This window comes from Falco rusticolus, chromosome 4 (genome assembly GCF_015220075.1).
Source record: "Falco rusticolus isolate bFalRus1 chromosome 4, bFalRus1.pri, whole genome shotgun sequence".
Lineage (NCBI taxonomy): Eukaryota > Metazoa > Chordata > Aves > Falconiformes > Falconidae > Falco > Falco rusticolus.
Window position 1 is genome coordinate 104,839,404 of NC_051190.1, and position 15,728 is coordinate 104,855,131.

Consider the following 15,728-nt stretch of genomic DNA (forward strand, 5'->3'; position numbering starts at 1 on the left):
GCTGAGGGACGGAGGGCAGAAGAAAAGCATTTATGAAGGACTGGAGCATTATATTTTCCACCTTTTGAGAACAGTGTTAAGGGAAAAAAATTGTGTCATTTTGTCTGAACTAGAAACAGAACAGATGGAAAGAGAAATGGAGTTGAAGTAGACGGAGGAGAACAATCATCCTCCACTAGCACACAGAAGGAACTGTTGGAAATACATAACATCCAGTCACTAACATCCAGTTCACTGGAATCATGCACTAAAGATGCAACAAAACCCCACCAGTATATCAGGTACAGGTCTTGAAATTACTTCACAGCCTTCTAGATTAATTGAAAGCACTTGCGATCACACCTGGGATAATTTGCACTTTATGGGGTCCAGGAACTGCATGGCTCTGATCAGACTGTGCTTGCAGGTACATACTCCATGCTCCACCTTCGTAACTGCCTGAAACTAGTGGGTAAAGGGCACTGCTGAGGCTGGCTTTTGCTGCCTCTCCTCACCCAGCATCACTGCAGGCCACTGCCAGAAGGGTCAGTCCCAAATTCCTCTCTAACTGGATCTGTGCAGCGAGATGTCCCCACCACTTTATTTTGGATTCTGTGATCGTGCAGCCGGCACTGCTCCATTTCAAGTCTGCCCAGGTTCATTTCTCAGAAAACTGTTCTTCCCACACATGCCTCAGAAACCTCTTGACACCAGGTTAGCGAGCTGTGCCAGTTTGCCTGCTGTTGTACGAGAGGGAGACCTGAGGCAAAAAGAGATGAACTGGAGTCTGTGGCTGAGGCAGAGGGAAGGGATCACCTCTTCTAGCAGCAGCCTACACCTACATGGGTGTGACATGAGGCCGACATGTCTAAAATGCCATCCAAAATGCCCCACAAGAAATCTAGGCCTCCTGCCAGTACACTGCGGAGCTGCCAGAATGATCCCACAGAAAATATGAACAACAGAGGCAGTCTCCAAAATGCTTCCCCATTCCCAAACTGCAGCAGGGGATAAGAGCTGCAGGAAGGTTCACTTCTGCCTGCTTGAGTTTCACAGCCCCAGGCGAGCTCCTGAAGGACATAGGAACTCTCTCCTGCAGCCTTCCATGCGGCAGCTTTCCATTTAAGACTGATTCAAGACACGTGGAGACCTGGGCTCAACTCCCTTCAAGCTCGGAAAGGAGTCAGACCCGCACCTCCTAGAAATTTAAGGAATAGGTGGAAGTGAGGACAGGGAATCCTCCTCTTGATAGTCTAGCAGTGTGGGGCACCAAATACTCGCAGGGTTGCAACTAAGCAGAAGGGAGCTCTAATCCGCCTCTCCTCTCCTAGGTCACTGGCTGGGGCAGTAAGCATGAGCACAGCTCTGCTCTTCAGCTCCTCTCCACAACCAAGATCAACACCTGGGTCTGTTCACCTCTTCAGGGTATCATGGATTTCATGCATTTGGCACTTCAGTGCTAGTAAAGCACTTAACACTGAGATGATTTTACCTGGTAATGGCTTCGTTAGAGCACTTTAAGCCTGTTGCACAATGAAATCATCGTTACACTACTCTGGTTCCACACCCCCGCCCTCTTGGGTGGCAACTTTGCACACTTTCCACTCTCTCCTCAAGCCCCTTGGAGACCGTTTGTTGAACAGTTTGGTTTATTTTGCATGCTATTAGCAGCTGGAATTTCTCACTCCCACACAATGCAAATATCCTTTTATTAGATACTAGAGCTACTGGATACGCTGGTGACAGTGTCTAACAGGGCTCCGGTGCTAGTTCAGTTAACAGACTCCATATTCACAGTCTTCAGTCTTGGATATATAAATAGGCTATAAGGCTCTGGGAACAGAAGATTTCCTCCTCCCTGTCGCTGCCAAAGCAAAATGGGTGAAGAAGCTGGCCAGGCAGAAGTGCTGGGAGTGATGGTGTGTGTCCCCCCGCCCCGCCCCCCGTGCCCTGGGCTCCGATCCGGCAGCGAGCATGAGCACCCCTCTGCCTGAGAGCCCCATGCAGCAGCCTGCAGAGATGGTGTCTGCCCCATGGGATCACCCCCGGGGGAGCACCCTTCGCTTCTAATGGTAAAGGGAGACTTCATTTTTAATTCCCTGGCCACTTATTCCTCACGAGCTCAGAATAACGAGCTGTGACTCTTCAATGAGAAAACCAACGCATTTTAACATTTCTCTGAAAACATTCAGAGAAAATCCCAAACGCATGGGGTTTTGTTTATAATTGCTGCCAGGCTGATAAATCCTGGAGACAGAGGAGTCTATATAAACAAAAAGATTTCCAGTAGCACAGAAAAACTGTGCTGTCATACTAAGCTATCATCACCTTCTGATAGACAAAGCATTTATAGGTTATAGTCAGGAGGACTCTGAAAAGTGTTTCCCTGAGCCAGAACGGACTGACCTTTTGCAGTAGGCACAATAAGGCAGCCAACGCCACTGAGCTGTCAGGACTTCTGCAATAAACCCAAATCCCTTTTGATGAGGGGAATCAAAAGCACACAGCTCCCCACCACCTCGTAATCATGTCTGTGACCTCAACGGTGCCTTACAAGTCGGCTACATAGTTTGAGAACTAGATGCAACACCTGCTTTCTGGCAGCAGCCTTTTGTTTTCCTCTGGATAGGTGCTTAGCAATTTCAAATCGAGTTCCCCAAGCATCAACTTCAGAGCCATAAAAGAGTTTTCATTTCCTATCGCGCTATCCTAATGTGACCTGTCCAAGAAGCCTCATCAATATTACAGCAGCAAATAGCTCAAGAACTTCCTCATAAATAACAGGCTCCCACTCTGATTTGTGGTCAGCATTTAACACCATACTGGATATTTTAGAAATACCAGGAATCTAGTTGAAAGCATGTAGTAATAACATAAATGTTTTGCTCATCAAGAGTCAAAGTGCATGTTGCTTGCTCCTAGCACCTTGTGAGTCACTGCTTAATAAAGAAACAACTCAGAGAAGGCTCCAAACAAACCTGAAATGGGTGCAATTACTCTTCCTTTTGCAGTGTGTGTGTGTGTGAGTGTGTGACTGTGTGTGTGTGTGTGTCTGTGTGTATAAATCCCACTGTAACTGATCCTTGCACATACCCAGACTACCATCACGAGCAGCAATCCATGCAAATCTCTTGCTTGATTTGCATTAAAAGCAAACATTTTTCTTTTTTTTCTTTTTTTTTTTTTTTTTAATTAAGGCTCATTAAAAGGGGGAGGGGAAAAAAAAGAGAACTTAAGGAAAAAAATGAAATCAAGACAAATAATGAGTCATGGTGGGAAGTTACCAGCCTTGGGTGGTGGACTTGAAATGTAAGTCCACGTTCAGAACCAGGGCCTCGGTTGCCTGAGCCACAGCACATGCATTCAGCTGTCAGCATTAGGGGAGTTTAAAATCAAAAGCAGTTTTAAGCTTTCTGGGTTTAATTGCTATTTCAGTCGGTTTACACAGTTATTTAGATATTAGAGTTCCACAGACCCCTAAAAGTCCCTCAGTGCTCACTATGTCAGGCTGCTCAGTGTCTTCCTTATACCCAAACCCCTTCCTGTGCTTTAGCCATACCTCCACCTGTGAGAGGTCCTTTGCAAGGTCATCCTGAGCCCAAATCATTTCATTGAATAACCAGGCATGAGTCCTCTCCTTAGCTCTGGATCCAAAGAGGACAGGGTTTCTTCCGTGTGCCTTTGACTCACGCAGTGAAATCCCAAGCAGAAGGCAGGCCTCCCTGTTTCAGGTTTTTTGCTGGCAAAGTAGAAAATTCTCCACTCAGCCTGCAGATCTGCTGCAGTCTGCTTAGACACCAACCCTCCGTCTGCTCTGTCAGGTCGTAAACCTCTCGTCTTGGGTCTGGGTTCTGCTAGTCCTTTCCCCCCCTTGCCTTCTTTCCTTATCTGAGGATAAGAAATGAAGTGAGGATAACAGCATTTCATTGCTGCACAGCAGGGCTGCGAAGGTAATTAAAGATTCTGAGGTTGGAGCAAAGAGAGATGTATATGCTCCCTAGATAGATGCATTTATTTTCATTTAAAGACGTAAACTCCGAAGATGACTGTAACAATACACATTTCCCTTCTCCACCCTGGACGACTGAATCCGTTTACCTGGAGTTTGATCAACTTACAGCACAGCAAATCCTGTTTAAAAACAAGGCGCTCTGCCTTTTTACTTCCATTTTAACGCTTTACAAAGCAAAGCTCCAGACACTTTGTGAGTCACATATCACTACCAAATAAGTAGCAGTCATTGAATGGTGCCTCATAAAGGAGGCAGGAAACAGGAAAAGCTCAAAATAAAGCTGTTTGTAAATTAAAGAACTAAAGGGAAGAATGGATAGGAAATGAGCCCCTTATTTTTTCTTCAAAATTATTCTGATTAATGAGGAGAAAGATCAATAGCCTATCTGCAGCTGCCGTGGGGAAGACAGGGTGAAGAGTGAATCCAGACCCAAGTATCCCTACGGTGCCAACACATCACATTCTACAGAAGCTCGATATAATGAGCTGCAGAGTGAGATCTCATGCGACTGCACGACTTACCTGGCTGTCCGTTCAGTTCCTCATTATAGCTGATGCGATCAGTTATAGGGTGCCAAAAGGAGAAATGTGTGGCATGTATTTGTGAGTAGTCAGAAAAAGGATTGCTTTCGTTCTTGCAACGCTGCTTTCTTCCTGCTGTAGCAAGAGCCTCAAATACTCCAGGCTTCCCTGCACACCGATGCTGCACGCAGCTCTGAAGTCATGTGCATTGTTTCTGCAACACGTGGCAACACGTGGGCCTAGGGCCGGATGCAGCGTACCGAAAGCAGCAAACCGTTCCCATTGACATTTTGGGATTTTGTTTTTTAATCAGCCTCTAAATGAAGTACCTCAGATACTGCTGCTTCCTTTATTAATATTTGCTTTGGGGACTTCATAATTATGTTTAGCAGCTTTTGTGGGCCAGCAGATTCCTAAGCAAAATGACCTGGCAGGCTGATGAGGCTATTTCCACTGCTTTTGGAGTGCTGTGTAAGGAGAGAATGACTGTTATTTGGATGGAGACCCTGGATGAAACACGACATCATGCTCCCATCCTCTTTGGCTTGCCTCAGCCACAGGGAGAAAGTACCCAGCACTATTTCATTCAGGTCTTGGCATGTTCCTTAATGGCACTTGTTCCAGGCACAAAAGAAGCATTTTCCCCCGGTTGTTTTTCCCATCTGTGGCCACTCATTTGCAGATCTGCCCAGATATCAATCCACACTGGCATGAGAGATAAGAGGGGACCCTGGTGCTGGGCTTCAGAGATTACAGCAGTCAGGCATGCTCCAAGGGCCAATGCAGAGCTGCAGGAGGGTGCTGTGTTTTTGAGCATCCCCCTGCACACGCAGCCCAGAAGTGCTATCACAGCTGACCTGCTCCAGGTTCTGCAGAGGACTGATGGGCACCAGCACTCAGATGCAGTTAGGGAGTGATTCCTCCTTTCTACAGCAACTGGGAATGTAAAACACACACAGCAAGGCCAGCGCCAAAAAATATTACTGATACACATTTGTAAGAGAAAACTCTGCTTCCATTGCCAGCTCTCCAGAAGACACTGTCTCCCTTCTAGCATTACCATGCTCCAAACAGGGAGGAAATCAAAGGGCTTTTAGCAGAAACCTCTTAGCAAGAGGCACTGCTCCCACAGCCACAGGAGTGACTGGCAGATAATGGGATACAGTTCTTAAAGAGCTGCCTCCTTGGCTATAAATACATACAACATTTAAAAATGCTTCATGTGTGTATTTGTGAAATCAAGAAAAACTGCTATGCAATGCTCATATTTAGACTTACTGAGGAAAATGCTTTCATTTGGTAGAGTACTTAACTGTATCCTTACACTTGGGCTTAAGCCGCCCCTAAATTGGCTCAGGCTGCAACAAAACAACAGCTTAAACCAATTTCATTGCTGTCTGCTGCGATCCCACCCGCCTTTCCACCCCTGGTTGCACATTCCCTGTCTCCTTCCTTACGCCAGCTCTCCTGCTCGTCTAACCCTGCTCTGAGCCATGTGGGAATGCAAGCCAGGCACACCCCCTCGACACCCCAAACCCCCTCCTTTTCCTACCAATTTAGCGTGCTGGAATGACTCATCTCTAGGTCAGAAGTACACTAGAGCCAGTGTAAAGAAAAGGGTGGAATTGCTCAGCTGAGGCAGGGTGGGACGGTGAGGTTCAGACACGAGTTCAGCGATCTGGCAGCTCAGCACTGCAGTCCTGCTCTTTGCACTGAAGAGAGCAAGGACTGGCTGCAGTGAGGAGCTGAGCAATAACCACACTCCCCTGCCTAGGCTCCAGCACCCTCGGCTGCTCCTCCTCGTAGCAGCTGTCCTACCTGGTCAATCTAATAGAAGCCCTGCTTTAAGGTAAAGATACCAAGGATTAAGTCAGATCTTTCAGGAAGAGATGTAAGTCATTTTAAAGGAAATTCAAAGACACTGAAGTAGCCAGAACCTAATAAAAATAAAGGGAAAGGGGCAAGGGGGAAGAAAAAAGAAGGAAAGCCCTAAATCAGGAAGGCAGCTGAGAATTCTCACAGGATACCCCTCACTCAGTGTCGATTTACTAGTGTTTCGTGACATAGACAGATCTTAAATATGAAGGTAAATGCTCATCTGTAATGAAGTTTTCTGCATACGTTACATAGCGCTGCCTCTTCCACACTTCATATGTAGCTGTCTGTGCCTATAAATAGAAATTATGCCTCATGTGCATTATCATATATTATGACCTCTGATGATGTGGTAAAGGAGAGGAAATGAGCAAAGGAAGTGGTGTGCTCCACCAGAGCATACAAACCTTGCAGGACCTTGGTAAGTCAGCTTCAGGCACATCAGTGCTTGTGAAGTAATCCAAAAACATGTGAAAAATCAAAATGATGATCGGAGAGACAGTAAATCGATGGGTTTGTTGCATAACAGAACAAAAGACCAAATAATCTTGTGGAGAGGCTAAAAGTCCAAAAAAAATCCTTGCATGCTCAAAACCAGAGTATTGCACAATGTGGCATGGCAAAAGCAGGGAGAAGCAGAATAAACAGGCCAGAGCGGGTCTGCTGGGCAGTGCTGGGAGGAAGATGACAGACGGGGGATTCCCGAATCGCTGAGGCCAAAGCCAGAGTTGAGCCCCGACTGCAAGAGATGAGAGGTTGGGGCTGTACCTGCTGATTGCTTTCTTTTTTCAGAATGTATCACCTTTGCATTGTTGTTTTTGTTTTTCTTTAAAAAAGAATAAAATTATTCTTTATTATCACACATTTTATGAACATAACTTCATGACTTGTTCTCTTCAGTTTTTTCTTGTTTGGTATTTCAGCCTGACCACTGTGCCTATGGGGCTAATGAGCTGTGACTGGCAACACAAAGATGGATTCGATGGCATCCTAGCAGACAAGCGTTTTAATTAAACTCAAAGAAAATTGTTGTTTAGCATAGAGTAAGCCAGGAGCCCACAGTGAATAGAAGAAGTAAGCCTTTTGATAGGAAAAGTCAGTGCCATGTCTAAGGGATGGGGAAACTGAGGTTTAATTCTTGGCTGTAGCAGATTTCCACCAGAGCCCACTACTTTGGGTCAAGAGCAGGTTTTGACTTGCCTTTCGGAATGTGTGGACAGTTCAGTCTCAGGTTCCCAGGAACTTCCTCGCTATTTTCACTAGGGAGGGCTGAGCAGAGCCCGAAGGAGGTCCGCACCGCTTAGCACCAGGACTGCTTCCTAGTTCTCTCCACAACTTCATTTAATAGTAAAACTCAGAGGTCAGTCCTGAAAAGGCCAAGCTATACCTGAGCTAGCTAGGGTTACACCGAAACCCACAAAATTTATAAAAAACAGTTCCCTCTCTCACCCTGTTAAGACTCAAACAAATAGCAAAACTTGCTTTGACTTTACCAAGAGTAAAATCAAAGTCTGCTTTCTTTATCAACTTCAGTTAATTCTCATCAGCTTTGAAAGTAGTATAGTTTTGAGCAATGCCTGATTCATTGTGGAAGCAGCATATGGAGAGAAAGAATGGTAATGAATCAGTTCCTCCAAGACAGAAATATCACATATAGGCGTTTCAAGACTGGGTAGGCAGCATCCCCTATTGAAGTTGTGCAAAACTTTTCATTTTAATACTGTATCATCACTTGCTTCACTTTGTCAGCTTTTACTGCTTGGTCTGAAAGCTCTCACTGGATGCCACAAGCTCATCAAGAAGATGCATTTGCTGGTTTTATGCAAAGCATTTAATTTTATTTTTGCCTTGTCAGAAAAAAAGAAAAAAAAAACGGAGAAAAAAAAGGAAAAAGAACAAAAAGAAAAGAATATCTTTAACATCAACAATGTATGTAAGTCCACAGCTGTGATGGTACACTTTATTTTCAAAGTCCAATAAAACCATCAAATATGTCTATATGAAAAAGAGGAGAAGACTAAAGTTGTTACACAACTGGCGGAGTACCCCATCCGTTAAGGAGCTCACCATAGGTGAGTGAAAAGTGTTGAGGCAGAGGATCATTTACACAAGAACTGAAGTTGATTCAAGGCCACCATTATCTCCGATGGTCACCTCTCTTTTAATTCAGATTTAAAAGCTATGATGCTTTACAGGTCTCTCACACTTTCTGGGGGTGTCCTTTAAGATGCACATAGGTCCCTCCCATTCATCTTCAGCTTTCACCTGAAGCAGAAAATACACCCTACGGTTTTAGCAACAGTCATCCAAGAACCGATGCAGCTCCTCAGGCTTCAGTTGCTGGAACAGAACAGCTTTTCCGTTTTGCAGAAAGGCTCATAAACCAAAAATATTCATGAGGTCAGAAGTGTTGGTACCCGCCGCCAGTCACCTCCCAGCCAAGCCAGTGGGGGAAGCCAAGGCTGGGGCAGACCTGGTTGCCCCTCCTGCAGCCACCTGGCAACAGGAAGGCATCGCCCCACAGCTGGGCAGCTGCAGCATCTCCCAACGGCAAAGGGCACCCCTCCTTGGGCACAGTCCCTTCCAAGGTGGCTGGAGGCACGCAAGTCCGCAACCTCTGGTGACACTGTCGCCTAAATAGACATCAAGAACACACGGTTTTAATTGGAGCCAGCTCGGGAAGGACAAGCACACATCTAAGCTCAGAGAGCCGGTCTGAAGAGACTAAAAAAAAACCCCAAACCACCAAACCCCAGCTTCTTATAGCCAAATGTCAATAAATAGAAAGGGAATCATGCCACTGGGCAGTACTCCTTAACCTCAAGTAAAAAGTCCTACTTACCCTGGCTCTAAAAGCTGCTCCAGCACCCGACTTTTTTGGTAGTGTCCTATGCCTGACCTGGTCAGCACATGATGCCTTCACGCCCTACGCGGTCCGGCTCCAGTTCCCACCCGGGGGGCTGCTTGTGGTGGCCGCCCGTGGTGGCCATCGGCCCTGGAGGACAGGCCACAGAAAATCGCTGCAGCTCCTTCCTCCGCTGCCAGGCTGCTTGCCCCTGGCAGAGCAGAGAGCTGCTCAGGGCACCAGAGCTGGGCTGAACACAACACCCAGTAAATCAAAACCTCTCTTTGCTTATGCTACTAATGACACCTCAGATTACTAGCACTTAATTGAATTTACTTTTCAGTATGGTTTTTACATTTTGTTTTCCTATCGGCTGAGACAATAAAAAATCAATTCCTGTAGGGCAATTTCATTTAGGTTTATACGGTGTTTTATATTCAGATTTTCAGTGCTGCAACATTTGAGTGGCAAATCCATGGAGGACTATTTTTTAAGTACTTCTATGAAATTAAAGCAGACCCATACTGAGGGTAGGCACTTTAACAAGCAAAATGCTTGAAAAACAAATAAGTATGAAGGAAAAACAATATCCTGGAGAAAATTTATTTGGCCAACTGAAGCAGATTCATTAGAGGGACCTCATATACTTTTCAGAATTAAAGTTACATGTCTAAATATTTGGAGAATTGGTGACATAGATAAATAGCTTTTTCTCTTTTCTTTTCCCCGCCGCATCCCCCCCCCCCCCCCCCCCCCCCCCCGTGAGGTTTATATTAGATTTGATACAAAATACTGTTGAAATCTTCCCCCAGGGGAGAACTACCTACCATATAAAAGGTCTTACTTCTGGAAAAAGTTTTCATGTGCTCAGCTTTGTGGATCAAGGACAGTTGTGCAGATCTACAAACCGTATATAACTCACAATCCATGAATTTAATGATGGGACAGGTTGGTTGAGACCATGTGGGTCTTGTGGACTGTCCCTGCTGCTCAGGCAGGGTGGACCAGCGTGAGAGCTGCTGCAAGGAGTAAGGGAAGACATCTCAACCACGAGCTAGCACCTTACCACTTCCCTGAAGAATTATTAACTTTCATATATTTTACCCTTCCCAAAGGATTTAGGAACGATCTGGAAGTGATTTTTTTTCTCCTTGCTGATGGGCTTTGCTGGGAGCAGCAATGCTTATTTGGAGCAACGGGCCTTTAAAGGGTAAGTATTTAGTGTTAAGGAGTTCAGCACAGGGGGTGATTTTACTTGAGCAGCTTTAAATATTTCTAATAGTTTTAATAATTCTAATTAGGTTGTGTAATAACATGTATCAATTAGTTGTCCATAGGCAAGTAACATTTTAATTTCTCCCCCGCCACCCACTGGAACAAGGCAAGTCCATACATTTCAGGGCTATGTACTATGTGTCTGCTGAAAGTGGACCATTCCTGTTTTGCCGAGATGTGTGCAACACTAGACAGGGAAAAGGAGCTCTGTACTTTGGGATATTAATTTATGACTGGAAGGTGACATTTTGGTCCTTAATTCACCCATTTGGACAACTTTACGTCTGCTAGATCTACAGAAGGCTCCCATTGACATTTCCCCCTTCTTTTTATGAAGTGCCTCGACATCAGTTCCTGATAGTGTTATTTTCTTTACCTTTCTTTACCTTACTTTACCTTCTGCAGTACTGGAACAACCCTCATGGGTGGCACTGTGGGCACTTGTGCTTCCACCCACACCGCATTGCTGGGGGCAGTTGAAGGTTGAATGAAACCCTTTTTGGTCCTGGAGGTGCCAGTGCATGTCCAAAACAGGCATGTGTATATGTATATAAAATATACATCAATACACATATATCACATACATATCTATATATATCTATATCTGTGTTCCAGGCCAGGCTGGATGGGGCTTTGAGCAACCTGGTCTAGTGGAAGGTGTCCCTGCCTATGGAAGGGGGGTTGGAACTAGGTGATCTTTAAGGTCCCTTCCAACCCAAACCATTCTATGATTCTATGATACATTTATACTTTCAGGTGGGCTGGGGAAGGACCAGACTGGCACCTGATTTAAAGCTGGGTCTCACAATTTTGAGTTTTTTCTTCTTGGTACCTCTGCCCTGACCCTCTGTACTGCCTTATTCTGTCCCCGTGTTGCTCTGGGTACATGTCCTGGAAGCAGCAGAGGGATGAAGAAACACCTGGGCTAAGGGTCACAGGGCTGTGGCCAGCAGCTGTCCCCTCTCCTGCCACCCTGAGCCTGGCTTAAAATAATATAGGAGAAGGATTTATGAATAGGAAAATATGCAGTGTTACCCTTCAAAATACATTCATAGGCTTGATATAACCCAAGAAAAGGCAGGGTACATCTTCCGCAAGTAAGGTCCAGCCATCCAGGTAGATGTTGTGTTGCCTCAGCTCTGCATACATTCGGCAGGCTCTGAAGGGGAGAAATTTCCTGCTTCTCAATATTTTTTGTGCCACTGATTACATCTTTCCCCACTTCTCAAAAAAAACTAAAAAAAAAATCACTTCTAAATCTACACACAGGCTCCTAGGCTCAGCCCACTGGGCTCCTGGGGGCATGGCAGGGGGTAGGCACAGTGGGTGGGAAGAGAGGAAAGGATGCATGCACAGAGACAGTGCACACCATGGTGGGTTTTTTTAAATGACCAAAAAAACCGCTTTGCACCAAAAAGACCCACAATAAGTTTCCTAGAACTGCATCTCAAGGCCTGTGCCTGCTGGAGCTTTGCCGTGAGCATTAAGCGGTGCTGCTGGGCAGAGGGGTGATAGTCCTGTCTGTTGTACAGGAGGGCACCAGCTGCTGGCAGCTTTGGCTCTACATGTGGCTTCTGAATCCTGGAAAAGTCCTTTTGGTCCTGAGCTAGGTTGAATTTGAACATGCCAGAGGCACAGCGGCACTAAGCAGCAGCAGCAGCAGCAGCAGCAGGGGGGCTGAATGCAAGCAGGGGAGGAGGGGTGATCCCTACAGCCCCTAGGAACAGGGGCTTCTGCAGGGGAGACAAGCTGAGGGCTCTGTCCATATTGAGCTGCAAACGGGATTTAAAGCAGGTGCTGGGTGCCTCAGCTGCAGAGGCAGAATGGTATCACCTGGCCAGGCCTAGCCCCGTCTCCTCCTCTCCCCTCGTTTTGCATCATTGCAGCATCAGGGGAACCCTGCCAAATTTTGCTGGGCAGGTGCAGGCTGAAAGGCATCTTAGTGGGATTAGGAGGAGAAGAGGGAAGCCCCCTTTTTAGGGGGTTGCCCTCACGGGACCAGGAGTGAGTAAGCACAAACTCGCTTGGCTTTGCCGTTCCATGTGCTGACTTCTCTGGGGTTATCTGTTCCCATGCACAACCAGGAGCCATGTACCCAGCGAGACCCACGCGAAGCTGTCGGACCTGGATGGGGTAAGCAGTATGTTTGCTCAAACGGTTCAGCACCCTGCAGCAGAGCCTGTTTTGACCTAAGTGGGGTGCTGCAATGTCCATTGCTAGAGGAAACTTGTCGTGTGTTGTGTGCAGGAGCTTTTTCTGCAATTACTTTTCTTCTCATTTCTTCTTGTGTCTCTTGTCCTTCTGCCTTCAGAGTTTCAGTGTCACTCTGAAAACTTGAGAGAGTAATTAATGTCTAACAGCTCCAGATGGCACATTAGCAGGGCTCAAGTGACTGTTGTCATGTTTTGTTTGCAGACTTTGCTTGATCGTTTATACAGATGGGAAGAAAAAAGTTAGTAATGGGATTATGTTTTTTAAGACAAGTAAGCCCACACAGGACTACGCTGCACAAGTAATGGAGTCCTCTTCCACTAGAAAACTATTGATTAAAGTTATTCAAATCTGTATTTATTTTAAATAGATAAAATGGCAAATATACACAGTAATGAAATACAGTATTTCATGATGTATATTATGAAATAGAAGAGAATGAGATTATTTCTTTAAGCCTATCAATTATTAATTCATCATAAAAATGTAGGTATATAAATAATTCCACAACCCTTTCTGATTAGATTACCTTGATATGACAGAGCACGTTTTGATTATTCTTTGATGCTTTGCCATAAGGATTTAAATTCTAAATAGATTTCAGGAAGATGTTCTTTTAAAACCGCAGCAAGCGGTATTAGGCAGACAATACATAATGAAGCAGAACAGGAAACAGAAGAGACCTTTTAATTAACACAGTTACTTTCCTGTGCAAAAGATGAAGAAGTTCCCACTGCAAACAGATTTTTTTGGACAGTTTCATTGTATTTATTAGATGCGTAACAATCAGGGCATTTAATGCAAACCGTTTTGCTGCTACTAACAATACTCTTCCTAGAAGACCAAGGAAGAGTGCTGCTGTGAACTTTGAGACCAGGGGATCTGCAGAGAGTATTTGTGCATTAGTGTAAGTACTGAGTACCAGGAGTATGACCTGCCTTTCATGTAAAGGAGAATAAAGCAGGTTTTCATCCCTCTTTTTCAAAGATGGCAGTAATCTCAGGTGCTGGGATGAGCTTTCCCTTACTCGGTGACATGTCGGCGCACCGTGGTGAGACAGACAGCCATGGGCTGCGAGGAGCCCAGGGCAGAGGTGACTTTGGTGTGTTGGTGGGCTTAGCAAGGCGTCTGGGTCCCTGAAGCCTGAGTGAAGAAGCAGATTTAGGAACTAAAGAGCAGGAATGAAGGTTGCATGTGGTCCAAAGGAAGAAGGAAGCAGGGTTATTGCAGCTCCTTGGTGTTGAGGAGCAATTGCTAGGGAAAGGCTCTTACAATTGAGAGGTGTCCAAGAAATGTAAATGGGAAGTTTGAAGATGGGTAAGAGCACAGTTAAGCTTTGCTATGAGCAAGGTATTTCCACAGTGCAATGAGCAAAAGCACTTTCTTTGCTGCGTTTATGACAAGTGGAGAAAGGAGCAGGGCTGTATTGAAATCTGTGTGGTAGGAGCTCCATTCATGTGAAGAGACTCCATTCAGGGCCTTACAAAGGGTATGAGTCAACTGCAAAGAAAGGGGGCATTTCACAGAGACTGAAGTGTGACCCTTTGTTTTTCCTGACCCCAAGGTCCTCGGCAACACAAAAGGGGACCCAAGCACCGATTCTGCAGCAACAAATGCCTGTTGTGGGTGAGTGTATTTGAGGAGCGGTGACAATAAGGAATGACCCAAGGTGCTTGTTTCTAGCCCTTGTTTCCCAAGGGACTGCCAAGGGGGGAGTCCTGCCTGCAGCCCGGCAGAGGTGGAGGAGATAGATGGGGGTGCTGGGAAGCTCTTCCTAGTGGAAGCATTTCCCTAGAAAACCGCTCCTGAAACATGTGATCTGACCATCCACTTTTACTATTGGGACCCTTGGATAGCTGTGGTTTTTTTTGATTCAGTTCTGCAAAAGCCATAGAAGTAAATACAGGTTTTATTTAACTGTTAGGTGATGTGGGATTTTACTAATTTAGGACGGGCAAGGGATTAGATGGCTTAGTAGCCTTGTCTTTGTTTCAGTCTTCCATTAGCCTGTGACTACTTTCTTTCAGAATCAAAATTGACATGAAAGGGATGTTTTGCTTTGCCCTTTTCATTATCCTGAAGTGCTGCAGGTCCCTATTAAAAGTTCCTGATGGAATTAAGGTGCAGAATGATGGATTTAAAGGTATCGTAAAAGTCTTCCTGGTAAATAGTAATGCCCAAATATACTCCAGTTGTGACCCGACAGAGGCTGCTGGAGAGGTCCCAAGCAGCCATGCATTGGCTCTGCAGACTGAGCCGAGGAAATGCATTTGCATATGGATGTCATGCTAAGGAGGCAGGCCAGCCCGGATTTCATTACTGCTAATGACGTGTGTGGGAGAAGTGATTTAGTTTATAGCCAGTGCCAGGCGTGGCACAATAAGGAATTACTTAATTCATACAAAGCTCTTTGTTGTTTCTAAGTCCTAAAACCCAGGGGATTTCAAGCAGCTCCAGGAGGCCCAGTGTTACGTGACGTGGTCTCATTAGCACCAGGGGAAGAACAGAGCTGCGACCGAGGTGAGGGAAGTGGGGAGAAGGAAGCTTCAGGATTTAGTATTGATGTAGCGGAGGAAAGTATAGAAGGAGGAGAGAAGAAAAAAGCCACTGAGGATGGAAAACCATCAGGCAGAGTTGGCTTTGCAGGAGCTAGGGCTGCTAGGGCTGCCGAGGCTGGACAGTCAGCCTTTTTATTCAGAGTCCTTCCCTTAGTCTGCCCAACTCAAAATGAATGCAAGTGCACTGGGCCTGGGGAAAGGTGTCCAGCTTCAGAGACACAAGGAATTCCTGAGAATTGGAAAGGAGAAAAGGGACCCCAGGATAACGCTGGGGTTGCAGTAACTGGGAGTTGCTGCACTGTCTGAATCATTGCGTGGCATCTTCATACTCCAGCAAAGCTCCTCTGCTCTTCCTGCTGCAGTAGGCACTGCCTCGGGCACGGGGGAGCAGACTCTGGGCATGCACTTGGGGGACAAAAGGCTTGCTTTGTATGCTTGGGCAACTTCAGGAA